The following is a 16,161-nucleotide window of genomic DNA, read 5'->3' on the forward strand; positions in this document are numbered from 1 at the left end:
CCCCGTGCAAGCAGGTCTCCTTCCCCACGGTTTGCTCTCGCGTTCCCCGAACCCCCCTGCAAACCGCAGGGAAGGAGACCCGCTTGATTACCAGAGAGGTATCCTCAGGTATGCTGGGATACCTGCTTATTCCACGGAGGTCAAGAAAAACGCTGGTAAGTGTCTACACTTGATTACCAGCGCTGGATCACCAGCGCTGGATCCTCTACACCCGAGACAAAACGGGAGTACGGCCAGCGCTGCAAACAGGGAGTTGCAGCGCTGGTGATGCCCTGCAAATGTGTACACCTCCTAAGTTGCAGCACTGTAACCCCCTCACCAGCGCTGCAGCTTTGTGATGTAGACAAGCCCTAAGCTCTCATCATTTACAAAGCTCAGCCCATTGTCTGGGTAGACAGAATGTCAGCGATCTCAGAAGGGGGAAACGCTTGAGTACATTAGTGCTCCTCTTCTTTCTCTTTTGTTTCTTAACCGCTTCATCCTCTACCTTACGAGATGTGTTAGCAGTTTATGCTAGATTTGAACTGTGAAAGCTTCTCTTCTCTCCTTTGTATGTACTTTAAAACCCGGATAGTTTTGAAGCTGGTGTAGAAGATCAGCAGTATCCTTCCTGGTTAAGAGGAGACCATAGAAACCAAACAAAGAATAATTAGCCAGTGAGTGTTTCAACCAGTTGTTGTTCACAGGAAGGTTGAATGTTGAGAGGAACAGTGTGGGAGAAACCCAGGACTGACTGAATGAATTCCCTTAATACAGGGTCAGTGTGTGAGATAGTTCCTTCTCCTAGTCATTTTCTCCTTGTAGACTTTCTTTAGGTACAGATTCACCATGTTGTTACACTGTATAACACAAGCATGGCATTAGTACCCCACCGGTGTGCAAGGAAGCTGTGTTCATCACATTTAACATCAGGACAGGTGGCAAATCCTTATGGGTTTTAAGGCCAGAAGGGACCATTGTGATCATCTAGTCTGACCTCCTGCATGTTGCAGGCCACAGAACCTCACCCATCCACTCCTGTAATAGACCCCTAATTTCTGACTGAGTTCCTGAAGTCCTCAAATCATGATTTAAAGAATTCAGGTTACAGAGAATCCACAATTTACCCTAGTTCAAACTAGCAAGTGACTTGTGCCCCATGCTATAGAGGAAGGCAACCCCCTGCCCCACATACACCTCCCCAGGGTATCTGCCAGTATGGTCCTTCCTAGCACCAAATACAGCGATCAGTTAGACCCTATGCATGTTGGTGACACCCACCAGCCAGAAACCTGGGAAAGAATTCTCTGTCATAGCTGAGAGCCTTATCCATCTAGTGTCCTGTCTGCAGTCATTGGAGATATTTGCTGCTAGAAGTCGCAGGTGGGTCACATGCCATTGTAGGCAGTTTCATCATACCATCCCCACCAAAACTTTATCAAGCTTAGTCTTAAAACAAGTTAGGCTTTTTGCTCCCACTGCTCCCGTTGGAAGGCTGTTCCAGGACTTCACTCATCTTTCCACAGCATATCTGGGGGAGAAAGGTTGAGAAGGACTGTAAGAGGAGTTGCCTTGTGAAGTCCAGATATGAATAAAATATGGAGAATGAATTCGGAGTGCTCATCCGAAGAGGGTGATATTTGACCATTAAATACAGGATGGTCTAGTAGCCAAAGCACATGCCTGTGTCTTACACTATCTGGGGTCTGTTCTCAGCTTTGTCATTGACCTCCTGAGAGACCTCGGGTGAGTCACTTCTCCTCTTTCCTTTGCCACCTCTAAAATATGGATAATGATGCTCACCAAGGGCCTTCAAGGTTTGGTTCCTGAATGGCTGTGAAGGGCTCTGAGCCCCTGGAATAGAATGGCACAATGTACCTTTATTACAGGCATTCCTTAGGAGCACTTTGCTGGAGCAGGGCGAGAGGGGGCAAGGCCTAACGTTCAGCAATTCATTATTTTCTGTTGAGTCTGTTGTTTCAGTGATTCTCTAATGGGTTGTTTTCACTCGCCTTCTCCCTCCCCTGTCACTGTGTTGGAGCGGTTGCTATGCAGAGGGTTATGGATAAGTAAAGCATAATGAGGTCACAAATTCTCATGCTCATCTGAGACCAAAATAATACCACCCACCACTACCCTCTTCTCCTTGCATCTCTCTCCTCCCGAAGGTAGAGAACCCCAAACAGACTCATGCACCCTGCAGAGCAGTGGCAGGAGGTCCCAAAGCGATGTGGGTTTTTTTTTAAAGGACGTAGTAACTCATGTTTCCCTCTCATATTCTTCTCAGGTGTCTGGCATGGGAAAGGATTGGGCCTGATCCATGCTGTGGGCATTCACTCATGGAAATGTATTTCTGTGGGACTTTTGTTTACATGGGGGAGAGAGAAGCTTAGAGAAGAAACCTGGCACAGAGCAGTTGGGATTTGGTTAATCTGCTTACAAATACATTAATCGGAGGATCAGATGCTGTCAACAATACTCATTTTCCCCCTTGCTCTCTTTCCCTCTTTCTGTGTCGTCCCCCCTCTGTCTGTTCCTACTCCTCACTCCTTGACCCTGAAAGTCAGTGGGTAATGAAGCACAAGGAGATTAAAACAAAATTAACAACTGAAATATAAATCCTGGATCTAAATGAAAATTAAAAATGGGTCTTTGGCTGTTTATTTAAGATTCTAAAAATAGCTCCAAGTCTCAGCCAAATTGAAGGTAGCAAGACTTTCCCTGGAAATCACAAGGATAATGGGGAGTTCACAGCAGATAATCATATAACTGCTGTCCACCCTGTTCCGCCACTGAGCGTGGCACTGCAGAATAGACTTGTTGGGTCACTGCACTGGGTCATAGCACCATCCTGGCACAATGTCGTGATGCAGCTGCCTTGTGTTGTTACTAGAGAAAGGTCCACTCAAAACCCACAGCTCCTGTTGACTGCAACTGGACTTCTGGGTGCTCAGCATCTCAGAAAACCGGGCCCTAGTGGTTTAAAGTTAGGCACCCAAAATTTGAGGAAAATGTAGTAGATGTTTTTGGAAAAATTGGGCATTAACCTCTTGGTACTTCAGTTTCTATATCTGTATAGCAGAGGTAATGGTACTGATTTAGCACACAAGAGCATTGCCTCTGTGGATAATGAGCTACCTGGCTGTTTCAGTGGTGTATTATTAGCAGCAGATTCCATGACATCTCACTGTCTCTCCAGAGGGCCTCATGCAGATTTGGAAGAGGAGGGGGGACAGGATGGATTCCTGTGGCAACATGTAGTTGAGGCTTTTGGAGGAAAAGGACCAGTTGCCAATCACCGCTTTGTGGGTCCTTTTGGAGAAAAATGATTGGCGTCATAGTAGTGTCTGTCTGCCCCAGCCATGTGAGAGAAGTAGGACAATAATCATTGTGGTTCTCTTTGGGGGACGCTGCAGAGAGATTTAGAAGTAGGAAGATTGTGGCCTCTACCATCTCCAGAAAGAGGTGGTGCATTAGTGTTTCTTGGGCCGTCCTCATTCCATGCCCAGTTGGGAAACGAACAGCATGTTGGCTGACATTGCACATTGTTGAAGATTGCCTGCCACTGCTTTGTCAATGATTTTGTCTAGGAATGGGAGGTTGGAGATGGCGAAAAGATTGGAGAGGTTTTCTGCATCAAAGGCTGGTTTTGTGTGGATCAGGCAATGATTTTCATGGAGGTGGGCACGTTTATGTCTCTGAAGAAGGTATTGATTATTCCTGTTAGCAGTGAGTACAGTTGTTCTTCATTGGCTTTCATCAGCCTGGAGAGGCATAGATTTATTTTGTAGGTGGTGATACCATGGGGCACAGGAGATCAAACACAGGGTATCCTTGAAAGTTGCATAGATGCTGGAAGACACCTGGGGAAGAGGAAAAGGAGAAATTCCCCTGAGGAACTATTTGATCCTTCCCCTCCCCTGAGCTCTGAGAAAAAAAAATGATCTCAATCTCCAGAGTAATAACTATATCCTGGGCTAATGAGTCATGTGGTGAGAACCGTTGGGCCTTGGGACACAGCAATGGCAGGGTGCGCAGTTACTGCCTACTTAGTACCTAAAGAATGAGAAGCCCCCTCCAGGTCCCATTGTAATATATTCAGACAGCCCCCTGGGTGGGGAACAGGCTCCACTGAGCCCTCATCACAGATCCCTGGGTTCAAATCTGGAGCTCACCACAAGCTGAGCAGCCTCTCCAGAAGGCACACATCACAGAGCCTTTTACCCAAGCAGGAGTCTGAAGCCAGACCCAGCTCTTTGCCTTGTGGGGAGAGCGGAAGAGATGAATGAAAGAGAGAAGGGCAGAGCATGAGCAATGGAAAGGTCAGGTTCCAGGAGCCACTGTATGATCCCAGCACTAGGTTGGGCAGCAGATCTGTTACTTCGAAAGGGTCTTCATCTGGAAGCCATTAGGAATCCTAGGTTCCTTCTGTCTTTCATCTCACAGGTTTGCTGCTGTGGACATCAGGAGCTCTGGAGGATCTAAACTTCATTGAGACCTTGGTGTGTGGGTGGGAGGAGTGGGAGTGGATATCATGTACTGAAGCTAACCAAGACCTTTGGTTCACTTGTGTTCGAATAATTGAGATTTGATTGTTGGTTAATGGAAATTACAATGGCCTGCGGAGCTTGTAAGCTTGTCAGCCAAACAGATCTAAATTTGTTCTCTGATTTTTAATTTAGTTCCATTTTTTTTAAAAGCCCAGACAAACTGAATTTTTGAAATTATTATTAATGCAATGGTAAGGTTGCAAAATCAAGTGCTCAAAGCTCAAGAAATCCCAAGAGAGAATAACTCCTTCCATAATGTTAATTTGGCCATGTGGCACACATGCAGCATTATCTTCTTCTTAAATGTTTTTCTTATTAATTTATCACAAAAAACAACACAGCAAAATCCATTGCAGCAGCAAGCTATTACTACTGACACCCAGACAAAGAAATGCATGTATATGTATCCATTGCTTTCTGCTTGTAATTGTTGTTTTTCTTTAAACAGATGGTATTTTGTAGTCTTGTTTTCTATATTTAAATGTACAGTTCCATGTTTCATTCTCAGCTATTGTTGCATAATTATAAACAGTACAGGATGTACAGTGTGGCTGAGTTAATGTTGCAGGGGAACATTTAACCTTAAGAATCTCCTGACCCTTGATGTAACATTAAAGCTGAATCCATGTTAGTTAGTTGCCTGCAGTCACACATTAAACATATTTGCTTTTGCTTATTTAAGGCTCAGTCCAAATCCCAGTGAAGTCAACAGAAAGACACCCCCCCTCCCGACTTCATTTGGAGCTCCATTGGGTCATAAACTTTACATTGTGTTGGGGGGGGGGGCGCTAGAGTAAGGGGCACTGTGCTCTCATATCCTCCCCTTTCTCCTTAAATCAGAGAGAGAGCTCACCCTCCTCTTCCTTTCCTCAGATCCCTCCATATCTTCACTGGGTGGTGAAGTTTACAGGGACCAAAGTTTCCTGCCAATCGAAGTAGCAGCACCCTCACCTGGAATCCCCTACCCGCATCTTCATTCTTTCTCCTCTAGGAAGATATGTCCCTGTGTTGGTTCTCCATCTTCTGCTTCCTCCAGTTGTCCCAACTCTGCAGGGGAAATGGGAGACCCTGCCACCAGATTCCTCTAGTGTGGTCAGAAATAATGAGAATAGAACAGTTCAAGATTGCATGTACACCTCCCACACACAGCCCTACACCCCCGCCCCTCCCCACATACATACGTCTGGCTGGCCATGCACCTGTTTGGGGACATGGACTCTTTCCAGATAGATATATTCTTTGGTCTACATTCAATACCCCATGTCATCTCCCCCACAGGCAAGATGATGCATTGTCAATTCAACACATGACATCGATACCCATGACAACATAATAACAACCAGAATGGGTGAGATTGCCTTCCTACACTGGTCTGCTTTAACCACTGGTGTTCTGATCTAGTAACTTCAGGGGCCTCATCATCCCATCAAGCTAGAGGTGCTGATCCCATAATCTCTCATAGGCCTGCACCTTAGCATAAGTCCAGAAATCTAGAGGAGCTGAGTCAATAACTTCACAAAGTCCTGCATCTTGGCTTTAGCCCAGCAAGCTAGAGGGACTGACCCAATAAACCCCACGGGCATGTGCCTTGATATAAGCCCAGCATACTAAACTTCTCTGCCACTGACCTCACACAGGACGCAGTGGCGTAGCCAGGTTCTAACAACAGAGGGAGCGAGCACATAAAAAAAGGTACCACCCAACATATCAGATAACACCTCTGCCTCAATATAATGCGACTCAATATAACGCGAATTTGGATATAATGGGACAAAGCAGGGCTCTGGGGGGCTGCGCACGCACCTGGTGGGACAGCCCCTCTCATCTCTCCTGAGGGGGCTGCTCTGCAATTTGTGGCCCCTGGAAGCAGGCAGCACACAGGAGCGGGGGCAGGGGCACAGTCTGTTTCTCTCCTGCTGGGAGACAGCTAATTGGCGAGGCAGGGAGGGGGCAGGGTTTATGCAGCTCACTAGGGGAAGCCAGCAAAGCCTGCCTGCAGGAGCCCAGCTTGCTGGAGCTCAGTTCTTCCCCTCCCCTCCCTGTCACAGGATCAGCTGTCTCCCTCCTGCTGGGAGACACAGCTGATCAGCGGGGGCGGGGTATGCAGCACGCTGGGTGAAGCCGGGCAGGCCAAGCTTCAGAGCAGAGTGTGGGCCCTGCCCATGGCGCCATGGTAACCTCACCTAAGGCGCTGCTTTTTAACAAATGTGCTGAGGGGAAGCAGCTGGTTCCCCTGCACCCCACTAGCTACGCTGCTGACAGCACGGAGCTTGACATCAGATCCGCAAATGAGCGGTGCTGAACCAGTGAGCTCACAAAGGCCTATGACTTACTAACATCACAAATGGTACATTTGCTGAGTAGATCTGGACCAAATTTTTCATTCAAAAACATCTGTTGATGACAATTGGCTTTTTTTTATTAATCAAAAATGGTAACGGACATTTGTATTTCAGAGTTTTCCAATTTTTCTATGAAAAACTGAAAAATGTTCAGGTTTGAGGGTTTGGGTTTTTTTGAGTTTTCTCCCATTTGTTTTCTTTATTTCCATTTTCCTTTTTCCATTTTGCCACCAGAAAAATGGGGGTGGGTGGGGGGAATGGAGCAGTAAATTTGGAGAAAAAGGGGAAACGATGAAAGCCAAAAACATTTTTTCATCAAAAAATTTTCACAGAAAACTTGTTTGCTTTTCTTTTCAATTCCCTTTTATTTTCTTTTCCTTCCCTTTGCTCTTCCTCTCCATGAACCTGTATCCCTCATTTCCATTCTCTCGCTTTCCTTCCTTCATAGTGGTCACTTGCTCCTTTCACGGAAAGAGAAATGGCTCATCAGCCACCTGAGAACTTACCTGCAGAACGTTTTTTAGAAAACAAAGCAATTCCCCTATTTTGACCAGTTCTAGAGCTGAGCCTGACACCCATCATGTAGACTTGTGCTCCTCTCTCATTCCTGACGACTACAGCTGCTATGCTGGTGACGTCATTGAGGCCTGAGCCTTGATATCTGCCAGCAAGAGGGAACTCCTGAGTGATAGAGCTCACGGAGGCCTGTGATATGTCATCAGCCCAGCAAGCTAGAGCTACTGAGCAGGGGGTAAAGCACAACTCCCCCTCCTTTTCCTCTCCTGGGCTTGTGGGAACTTCCCGTCTTCCTGCCTCTTCACTGGCTGGAGAGACAAGGACAGGTCAAGAGGAAGATCTCAAGCAGGAGCAGCAGGAGGGGATGAAGTCTGGCTGGGGAGGTTAAGGGACTCCAAACCTTCTTGTCAGTAACTGGAGATAGGAGAAAGAAAATTGTCCAGGCTCGGAATCCCTTATCCACCTCCTAGAGGAAGAACTGCCCCCTGCTGTCTTCCACTCTCTCCCAGTGGGCAGAGGGAGAAAGAGGAAGAACCTGTTGCCTCCAACTCTGTCTTCTCTCCAGGGGAAAAAGAAACTTTGCCACTGGCATCCCGACTCCCAACCAGACTTCAAAGGCAAACAGGACTGCCCTGGCGAGTTTCCTCTCCCTTCCAAGCATGCAGTCGTGGGGTGGATGGTGAGCTGAAACAGGCAGTTGGGAGCACAAGGGATATTCCCCTACATGGTTCCAGGCTGCACACACTATTGTGTATGGTGGGCTCTGGGCCTGATTGGGGACATGGACTCATTTCAGATACATTTATTCCCTAGCCTCTATTATCATCCCCATGCCTTGTCCCCTCAAGCAATCGGAGGCAGTGCTGATTCACCGCATGACATCAAAATCCATGGTGCTTTCTCTATTTACCTGTATAGTACATATTTCGTTCTCTCTTTCCTTCTTCCTTAGTGGTCACTTTCTCCCTTCACAGGGAAATAAATGCTCATCAGTCTCCTGAGGACTTACCTGCCACATCTTGTGGTCTCCATTTGCCCTTCCATGCCCCATGCAGCCCCTCTTTTTGAAAGCCTCCTTCTCCCCTCATTCTTCCTTAGCTGTTGGTTTAATGGCTCACCAGTAGTGAGTCATGTGGACTCTTGGTTAACCCATCCTTTTGGAGTGTTCACCGGCCAATCAGAGCATGCATCTGCAGGCCCCGGCAATCTTGTTTCTAACCTGAGACAGCTGTGGGCTCAGATGCTGACATTTTCACTTGTGGTCTAGCATGCTAATGCCTGGGGCTTACAGAAAGGTTCATTAATTAATCCCTTGAACCTCAGTGCCCGCAGGGTGTGTTGTGTATATACATCCATCCGGCAGAGAGATAGACACACGTATGACCCCAGAGCATATGCTATACATCCTGCTATTTCTAACACTCATTTACACAATGGGTCATCCCGTAAGGGAGCCAGGAGGAGGTCGGATGGCTGGAAAGGGCTAAAAATGCAATAGGGTGTGACATGGTTTGCACCATAAATTAAATTTTGAATGTTAACATTTGACACTAAAGCCGGATGCAGCTTTTGGGAAGCCCCTTGCAGAGAAACCTGTCACAAATCCAAACAACTGAAAAGCAGGGGAAAAGCTGCCTTGCCACCTCCTGTGTTTTGCATTTTGAAGAATGTAAAACATCGAATCAGAGTTATGTGGCCTTGTTGGCTTCACTGAGCACTGCTCCTCTATCACCCTCGGAGGCAGGTGTGCCTGGCAGGGAACTGAGCACTGCCAGGTTGCCATTTTCTCTTCTCCACCCCTCGCTTGGATCGATACACTCCCAGCCTTAGACTCACTGCACCTTGGACAAATCAGGTAAGTGCGTCATTTCCTGCAGAATACTACTTCCTTAGCTCACACGGGTGTTGGAAGGGGCTCAGATACTAATGGGGAAGGGAGGTGGCATATCTGTACCTTGAAAAGATAGGCTTATGTTAAAGATGGACTTGTACACTAGATTGCATGTACATTGCTAATTGCCACTATTTTAATTCTCTTCAATTTGCACGTATAGTGGGTATTTGTAGATTTTTGCTTCCTTCTTCCTGTTTTCTCTCTGATTTGATCACACAGTGAAGCTGTTACAGCCTTCCATCTGGGGCCTCTCCTATGGCTGCCTGAGCCAGGTGAGACATGATATTACGAACTCAGCACTATGACTTCACCGTATGATGAAGCAGCGGAGGAGAAAAGCTGGGAAAGGAGCCAGGCTTTGATTTCACTATAAAGATCATTATTACCACCATTAGCAAATACAGCAGGAAAAGTTATGATAAACAAGGGAGATGCAAGCGGGATTTATGTGTGTGTGTTTAATCTCTTCTATTTTTTAATCCCAGTCTGAAAGTACCTCTTAAACAAGGGACGAGTTGCATTGTTTTCTTTGAAAGTTCAATAAAATTAGGGTTATGCATTGTACAACTGAGGCCAGACTACAGCAGAATTTAATTTTATATTCTAGGCATCACAAAGCACCTTGCAAAGCAACCAGACTACATTCTCCTCTGTACCCCCAGACCCTTTGCACTTCTTTGACAGCACAAAAGGGAAAAGAAAGTCATTTTATCTCCCCAGCTGAGGACTCCATGGGAGAAGGCGTAACTGACTTGTGTGTCTTCCTCATCCACCATCCTGACAGTGCCCAGAATAGGGGGCATGTAGAGAATGGACCCTGCGCTAGTGTGCCATGGCTGTTCAGGTTACAGCAGCCCGGAGGTGACAGTTTTTCAGGTGAAAGTTTTGGAAAGTAATGACTGTGTGTGAATGAAAAAGGGTTAGGATAGAAACTGTCTAGTGACTGCTACTGAGTCTCCTATAAAGTATCTTTATACTTTTCCCATGGAATATTTAGAAAGAACCACCCTCTTCTCCTAGTTCCTGATGGAGTCACAGTGCTGCAGTCTGGTTACAGAAACCCTCCCTGTTCTGCAGTCACAAGGACACAGCCTATAGTAACAGCTCAGCTGACTGTGGGAGGCTCCCCACTTGTTGCTGTTCAGGGTGCTTTGGTCATAGACCCCCTCTCTGTGCTTTTTAATGTCAGCTAAATTTCTTTCTTGCTGAGGCCAACAAATTCAACATTAGAGACGGGGCTGAGCTTCAGAGTTTGGCTACAAGCTTCCCCAAGCTTTGTGGGAGAGCCAGCACTTTGGTTTGGGCCTATATGTTTTCAATGTGTGTGGCCAGTGGGGCTCAAATGGGATTGTTTCCAAAAGGCATGAGTTACCATAGAGAATTCTTTCCCAGGTGTTTGGCTGGTGGGCCTTGCCCACATACTCAGGTCTAACTGATCACCATATTTGGGATTGGGAGGAATTTCCGGGTCAGACTGGGAAGAGACCCTGGGGAGTTTTCGCCTTCCTCTGCAGCATGGGGCACAGGTCACTTGCTGGTTGGAAGCAGTGTAAATGGAGAATTCTCTGTAACTTGAAATCTTTAAACCATGATTTGAGGACTTCAGTAACTCAGCCAGAGGTTTGGGGTCTATTACAGGAGTGGGTGGGTGAGGTGCTGTGGCCTGTGATGTGCTAGATGATCACAATGGTCCCTTCTGACCTTAAAGTCTATGAGTTTGTGATTCCCACTGTGTGACAGGTTGGGTCAACCAGTCATCTAGGACCATGCTCTGCCTCTCCTAGAAGCATAGATGTTCTATTTTGTATGTGCCATTTGTTCCAATCAGGACAGCCTGTGCCTTGCTTCAGGAATTGCTCCTCATGGACTTTTGATGCTTCTGAAGGCTGCTCTGAGAGTGGGATGGGCTCCCTTTGAATCTGGAGAGACACGCATCTCAAAAAGGGAGGCCTGGAGACTCGGATTTCTCCAGTTCTTTGGAGGCAGTGGCATGACTTATAGTTTTGTTCCCTTTCTTCGAGTTAAAGATGATGATGAGTACATGCCATCGGCCACAGAAGGAGGAAAGGGGTTGGGGGAGAGCTGAGCTTGCAGAGTGCCGCCGAGCTGAGTTTTTAATAATGCATTTCACTTGTAAATGCTCCAAACTGTAAGATTTTTTGAATTATTTTTTAATCCAAAGTTTAACATTAAAGTTTAACCCGAGTGTCTTGAATTTCAAAAGGGAATTTATCCCCAAAAGGTACAGGCGGGGGGGTTAGGTCTGCTTCAGTGGGCTTCTCACTTTTTTTTTTTTTGACATGTGTAAAAGGGAAAGCAAAACAAAGAAAAACCTCGTATCCACAGTGTACTTGTGGGATTTTCAGGCTGTTGTTTAACCCCCGTCTGATCTGGCTCATCTATATTAATGTTCCTCTGTGTCTGCGTGGGGTCTGCAGGGGTGATTTACATCTGAAAAGCTACTCCAACTGTACAGAAAAAAATATCCCTTCCCAGTGATGTAACTCCCCTGTCCTTTATTACATGTGCATACGCAGCTCCTCAAGTTTGTCATGTAAGGGAAATTTACAATGCTCACCCAGATGTAAAAGACAAGGAAGGAACCTCTTCGGTTTAGCCTGTAGAAGATTTAATTTTATAGCTTTAGCATCTCATGTAAAAGGGAATTCTAATGTATCCAGAAAGGGAGAAGGAGAGGGCAGGTTGCCAATCTGACAGCACTGATGTCAGATTGGCACAGCACTGCACCTGCATCCGATGAAGTGGGTATTCACCCACGAAAGCTCATGCTCCGAAACGTCTGTTAGTCTGTAAGGTACCACAGGACTCTTTGCTGCTTTTACAGATCCAGGCTAACATGGCTACCCCTCTGATACTTGACACTGTTAAGTTTGGTTAGCCTGGGTCAACTCCCAGGAAAGAGGGGAGTAAAGAGGGAGACATGTGCTATGTGTATTAGTGACAGTTTCTGGCAGCGATAATGTTCATTAAAGGCCCCTTTCCACAACTCAGGCAGACTGTAACAATGCTGCACGTTTCCCCCAAACCCCACAGAACGGTTCCGAGTCTCTTGTGAGGGTTTGCAACTTTCCCCCGTCTGTGCTCCAGAATCCCTTCCCGTCAATGAATCCATCACAGGTATTACATGGTGCCCAGTAGGTTTTGGAGTCGAGTCATTTGGGGGAGTTTTTGTTGGTGTTATAGTGCGTAGATCTCCAGCAAAGCGAAACATACTCAGTAAAGCTGCTGGTCTTACCTTGAAAATAAATGTGTCCATTAATTGCAAACCATTACCCATAAGACATTGCACTGCTCTAGGAGGGGTGGTGAGTAGCTGGGCTGTGAGACTGGCACTCGAGTGAGTGGGTTCTATTCCCCTCTCTGCTAGTGGCTCATCTGCTGTGTGATTTTAACAAAGACATATTGTCTCTGCCTCAATTTTCTCTCTCTGCAGGTTGGAACACTGATGCATACCTGATACCCACCTTAAGAAAGGGTTTTGTGATCTTCAGGGGAAACCCTATACAGGTTACATTTTTAAAAAATGGCCACTGACTTAGGATGCCCAACTTCAGCTGGGTTTTCAGGGGTGCTGAGCACCTACAGGTCAGTTGAAGTTGCGGGTACTCAGCATCTCTGAAAACCAAGCCCAGGGGGCTTCAGGTTAGACAACCCAAAACAGACACCCCAAATCAGCTGGCTCTTTTGATAGTTATGGCCTAAGACTCTTGGAATCCAGTTCACTATTTGCCCTACAACTTGAGCTGTTATTTACAACAATGCAAATTGAGTGTGTAGCGGGGTGGTCACCCACTCCTGCCCTGAAGGGCTTGAAATCAGCCCTGAAAGAGAGTTGCAGTGGTAAAAGCAGCCCGGAGAGGGCTGCAGCTCTGAAAGCTGGGCTGATGAGGGAGCAGCCACAGCTGTAGCTGGCTTAATAAGGGCCCAACTGGCTCTATATAAGAGGCTAGGAGCTAGGAGCTAGATTCTCTCTCTGTCTTCAGAGAAAGAGGGGCCTGGCTGCTGGGAAGCTCAGGGTGCCTAGAGTGAGACAGGGCTGGGGAAAGACCAGAGGGGCTGGGGAGCTCCAGGCTGGCAACTCCCCAGGCTCCAACACCTTGTTCAAGACCCAACAGAGGCACTGGGTTGCAGAGAGAGACAGCAGGTCCAGACCCAACCCTGCCTATGATGAGTGGCTGACACTGCAGTCTGCCTCAGGGTGCAGGTGCTAGCTGGTGACTGGCAGTAGCCTACGACTGAGGTGAGCTGGGGATAATGGGTGTGGATTCCCTGGGGAGGGGAGACCCTGAGACTGAGGGGTATACTGCCAGGGGGCAGCACCCCAAATAAAGGGGCACTGGAGTCCAGGGAGGGACATGGGGGCCAGTGGTAAGGCAGATCACTGGCCTACAGAGAATGCTCTGGAAGCTGGGTGAGCTAATTCCGGACAAAGACCAGCAGGAGGCCCCACAGGGGTGAGTCGCGCATCGCTACAGGGTGTAAAACACTACTGTTGTGATCTGGAGGTGTTTTACATGCACTCTGCATTCACTTTGCAGTGGTATAAACACCTACACAAAATATAGGGAATGGGGGTTCTTAATATATCGTCAAGAAAGGCCCCTCTGGGCTTTTAAGTAGGGAATCTTAATCTTCCCTACTTTTTATCTTGCTGGAGGAACAGAATGTGAGGAGAAACTGTCATCTAGCTGAAAGAGAACAGTGCGTAAAAGACATATATTTCTATTGCTTGTTTGTGAGTGTGTGCATGTGTATTCTAGTTGGAGCACTAGCAACGTCCACAATTACATTTACCTAAATGTTTCCATTCTATTCTAAGCTCCAGTTTTGAATCTCTCACAACCAGAGAAGGTCAGAAATGGCAATTCCTGTTCCACTGGAAATTCTAGCATTTAAAAAAAAAGTTTCATTCCAAATTGGTACAAAAAAGTAAAATATTGAAATTTCCCAAAGAACACAAATTCTGAAAAAAATTATGTTCAGAACCATCAGCACATTTTGTTTCAATAATGTAAACATATGTTTTGATAACTTCAAAATATAATACCACATAAAATATTAAATATAATTGCATAATATATTAACAATATTTGTTTTAAAGTCTAAAATAAATTACTCAAACCATTGAAGTCCAAGCTAAATGGTTTTATCTTCTCAAAACAAGATGTCTTGACATTTTGATGTTCATTAATTATGATAATGATTCATTTTGACTTTTCCTATAAAAAATTTCATCAGAATGAACATCTTCCTACAAAACATTTTGATTTCAATGGAAAAGTGTTTTGTCAAAATTTTTTCAACCAGCCCTACTCAGAATCTCCTGAAACATCACATTACTGAATTGATATGCTCCAGGTCTAGTCTGTCTGATGGGGACTTTTTTAATTTTTATTTATTTATTTATTTATTTAAAGTTTTGTGGGAAGGTTTTAAAATTTCAGTGAAAGTAGTTGAGTGCACTTTTGGATTCTTTTGGACAGTGTTAGCTCCAAATGACCTGGCAATACAAAGAGGAATCATATAATATGTTTACATTGCTTACTGCAAAGTCATGCCTTTGAGTATCCTGGTGAGAACTGGGTTTGGTTTGGTTGCATTAGGAGCCTTTGTGCAATCACAAAGAGCAGTTTTCAATCATTTTTAACAGCATTAGCAGTTTTTCAGCAAAAAGACGGAAGGCTGTGCCATGTACACATGTGCTGCTCATGTAGCGCTCCATCCTGACCATTCAAATCAACGGGAGTTTTGTAACTGAAATGTATGGGAGCAGAGCCAGACTCTTACACCCCAACTGAGCAAGCTAAAGAACATAGTTTAACTTTTCACATGTTACCTTCAGGACCAACTCTAGGCACCAGCAAAGCAAGCATGTGCTTGGGTTGGCACTGTTCCAGGGGCGGCATTCCGGCCATTTTTTTTGTGCTTGGGCAGTTGCGCTCTCGGAGCTTGGGGCAGCAAAAACCCTAGAGCCGGCTCTGTTTGCCTTCAATGGGACTACTCGCAGCACAGAAAGTTAGCCATGTGCTTAAGTACCTGGCAGCATGAGGTCCTGTGTAGGCAACAAGAACATCTTGTAAGGTGCTGATTAGGTGAAGCAGGACTCCTTTCTAAATTGCTGTGCAATAAGATGCTTCCATTGCTGTGGGAGCTGGATGAGCAAGCATCTCAAACAGGTGATTGAGAGCCTACAAGGAATGGAAGATGGGATGGATTGGTAAGGAAAACAACCTCTTGGATATCAGAAAGTGTAGGGATAAAGTGAGAACTGCCAAAAGCCAAGCAGAGTTGGACCTTGCGAAGGTTCTGTAGCCATACAAATAAAAAGAAAACAAGGATAGAAGCAGGACCATTAAGCACTGAGGATGGGGTGGCAATTAAAGATAATGGAGGCCTGGCCCAACACCTAAACAAATACTTTGCCTCAGTTTTAAATGAGGCTAATGAAGAGCTTAGAGGTAGTGGCAGGGTGGCTAATGCCAGTGAGGCTATGGAGGTAGACATTGAAGCCCAATAGCAAGGATTTTTAAGGAATCTGTAAACTTGTGGGGGTCATACCCTATGACTGGAGAATTGCTAATATAGTTCTTATTTTTAAGAAAGAGGGAAAGAAATGATCCAGGAAACTACAGGACTGTTAGTTTGACTTGAATTGTATGCAAGGTCTTGGAACAAATTTTGAAAGAGAAAGTAGTTAAGGACATAGAGGTACATGGTAATTGGGATAAAATACAACATGATTTTACAAAAGGTAGATTGTACCAGACCAACCTGATCACCGCTTTTGAGAAGATAACTGGATTTTTTAAACAAAGAGAAATGCAGTAAATCTACTATATCTGGATCTCAGAAAGGCATT

The 16,161-nt window shown here is 45.7% G+C and overlaps 2 protein-coding genes across 7 annotated transcripts in view; both read left to right on the plus strand.

The window, feature by feature from the left end:
• The window catches only part of ARHGAP31 (Rho GTPase activating protein 31), an 879,079-nt gene that overhangs the window by 324,288 nt on the left and 538,630 nt on the right, over positions 1 to 16,161 (plus strand). The gene's annotated exons all lie outside the window — the stretch shown is intronic.
• Positions 1 to 16,161, plus strand: part of IGSF11 (immunoglobulin superfamily member 11) — a 152,759-nt gene that overhangs the window by 113,283 nt on the left and 23,315 nt on the right. The window contains exon 1 of one of the 3 annotated variants that reach the window (XM_050959341.1): positions 9,226 to 9,242. The exons of the other annotated variants lie outside the window; for them this stretch is intronic. The gene's annotated coding sequence lies outside the window, so the exon portion shown is untranslated. Of the gene's footprint in view, positions 1 to 9,225; positions 9,243 to 16,161 lie in introns of those variants that run through there. 3 annotated transcript variants of the gene reach the window in all.

This window comes from Gopherus flavomarginatus, chromosome 1 (assembly GCF_025201925.1).
Source record: "Gopherus flavomarginatus isolate rGopFla2 chromosome 1, rGopFla2.mat.asm, whole genome shotgun sequence".
In the NCBI taxonomy this organism is placed as follows: domain Eukaryota; kingdom Metazoa; phylum Chordata; order Testudines; family Testudinidae; genus Gopherus; species Gopherus flavomarginatus.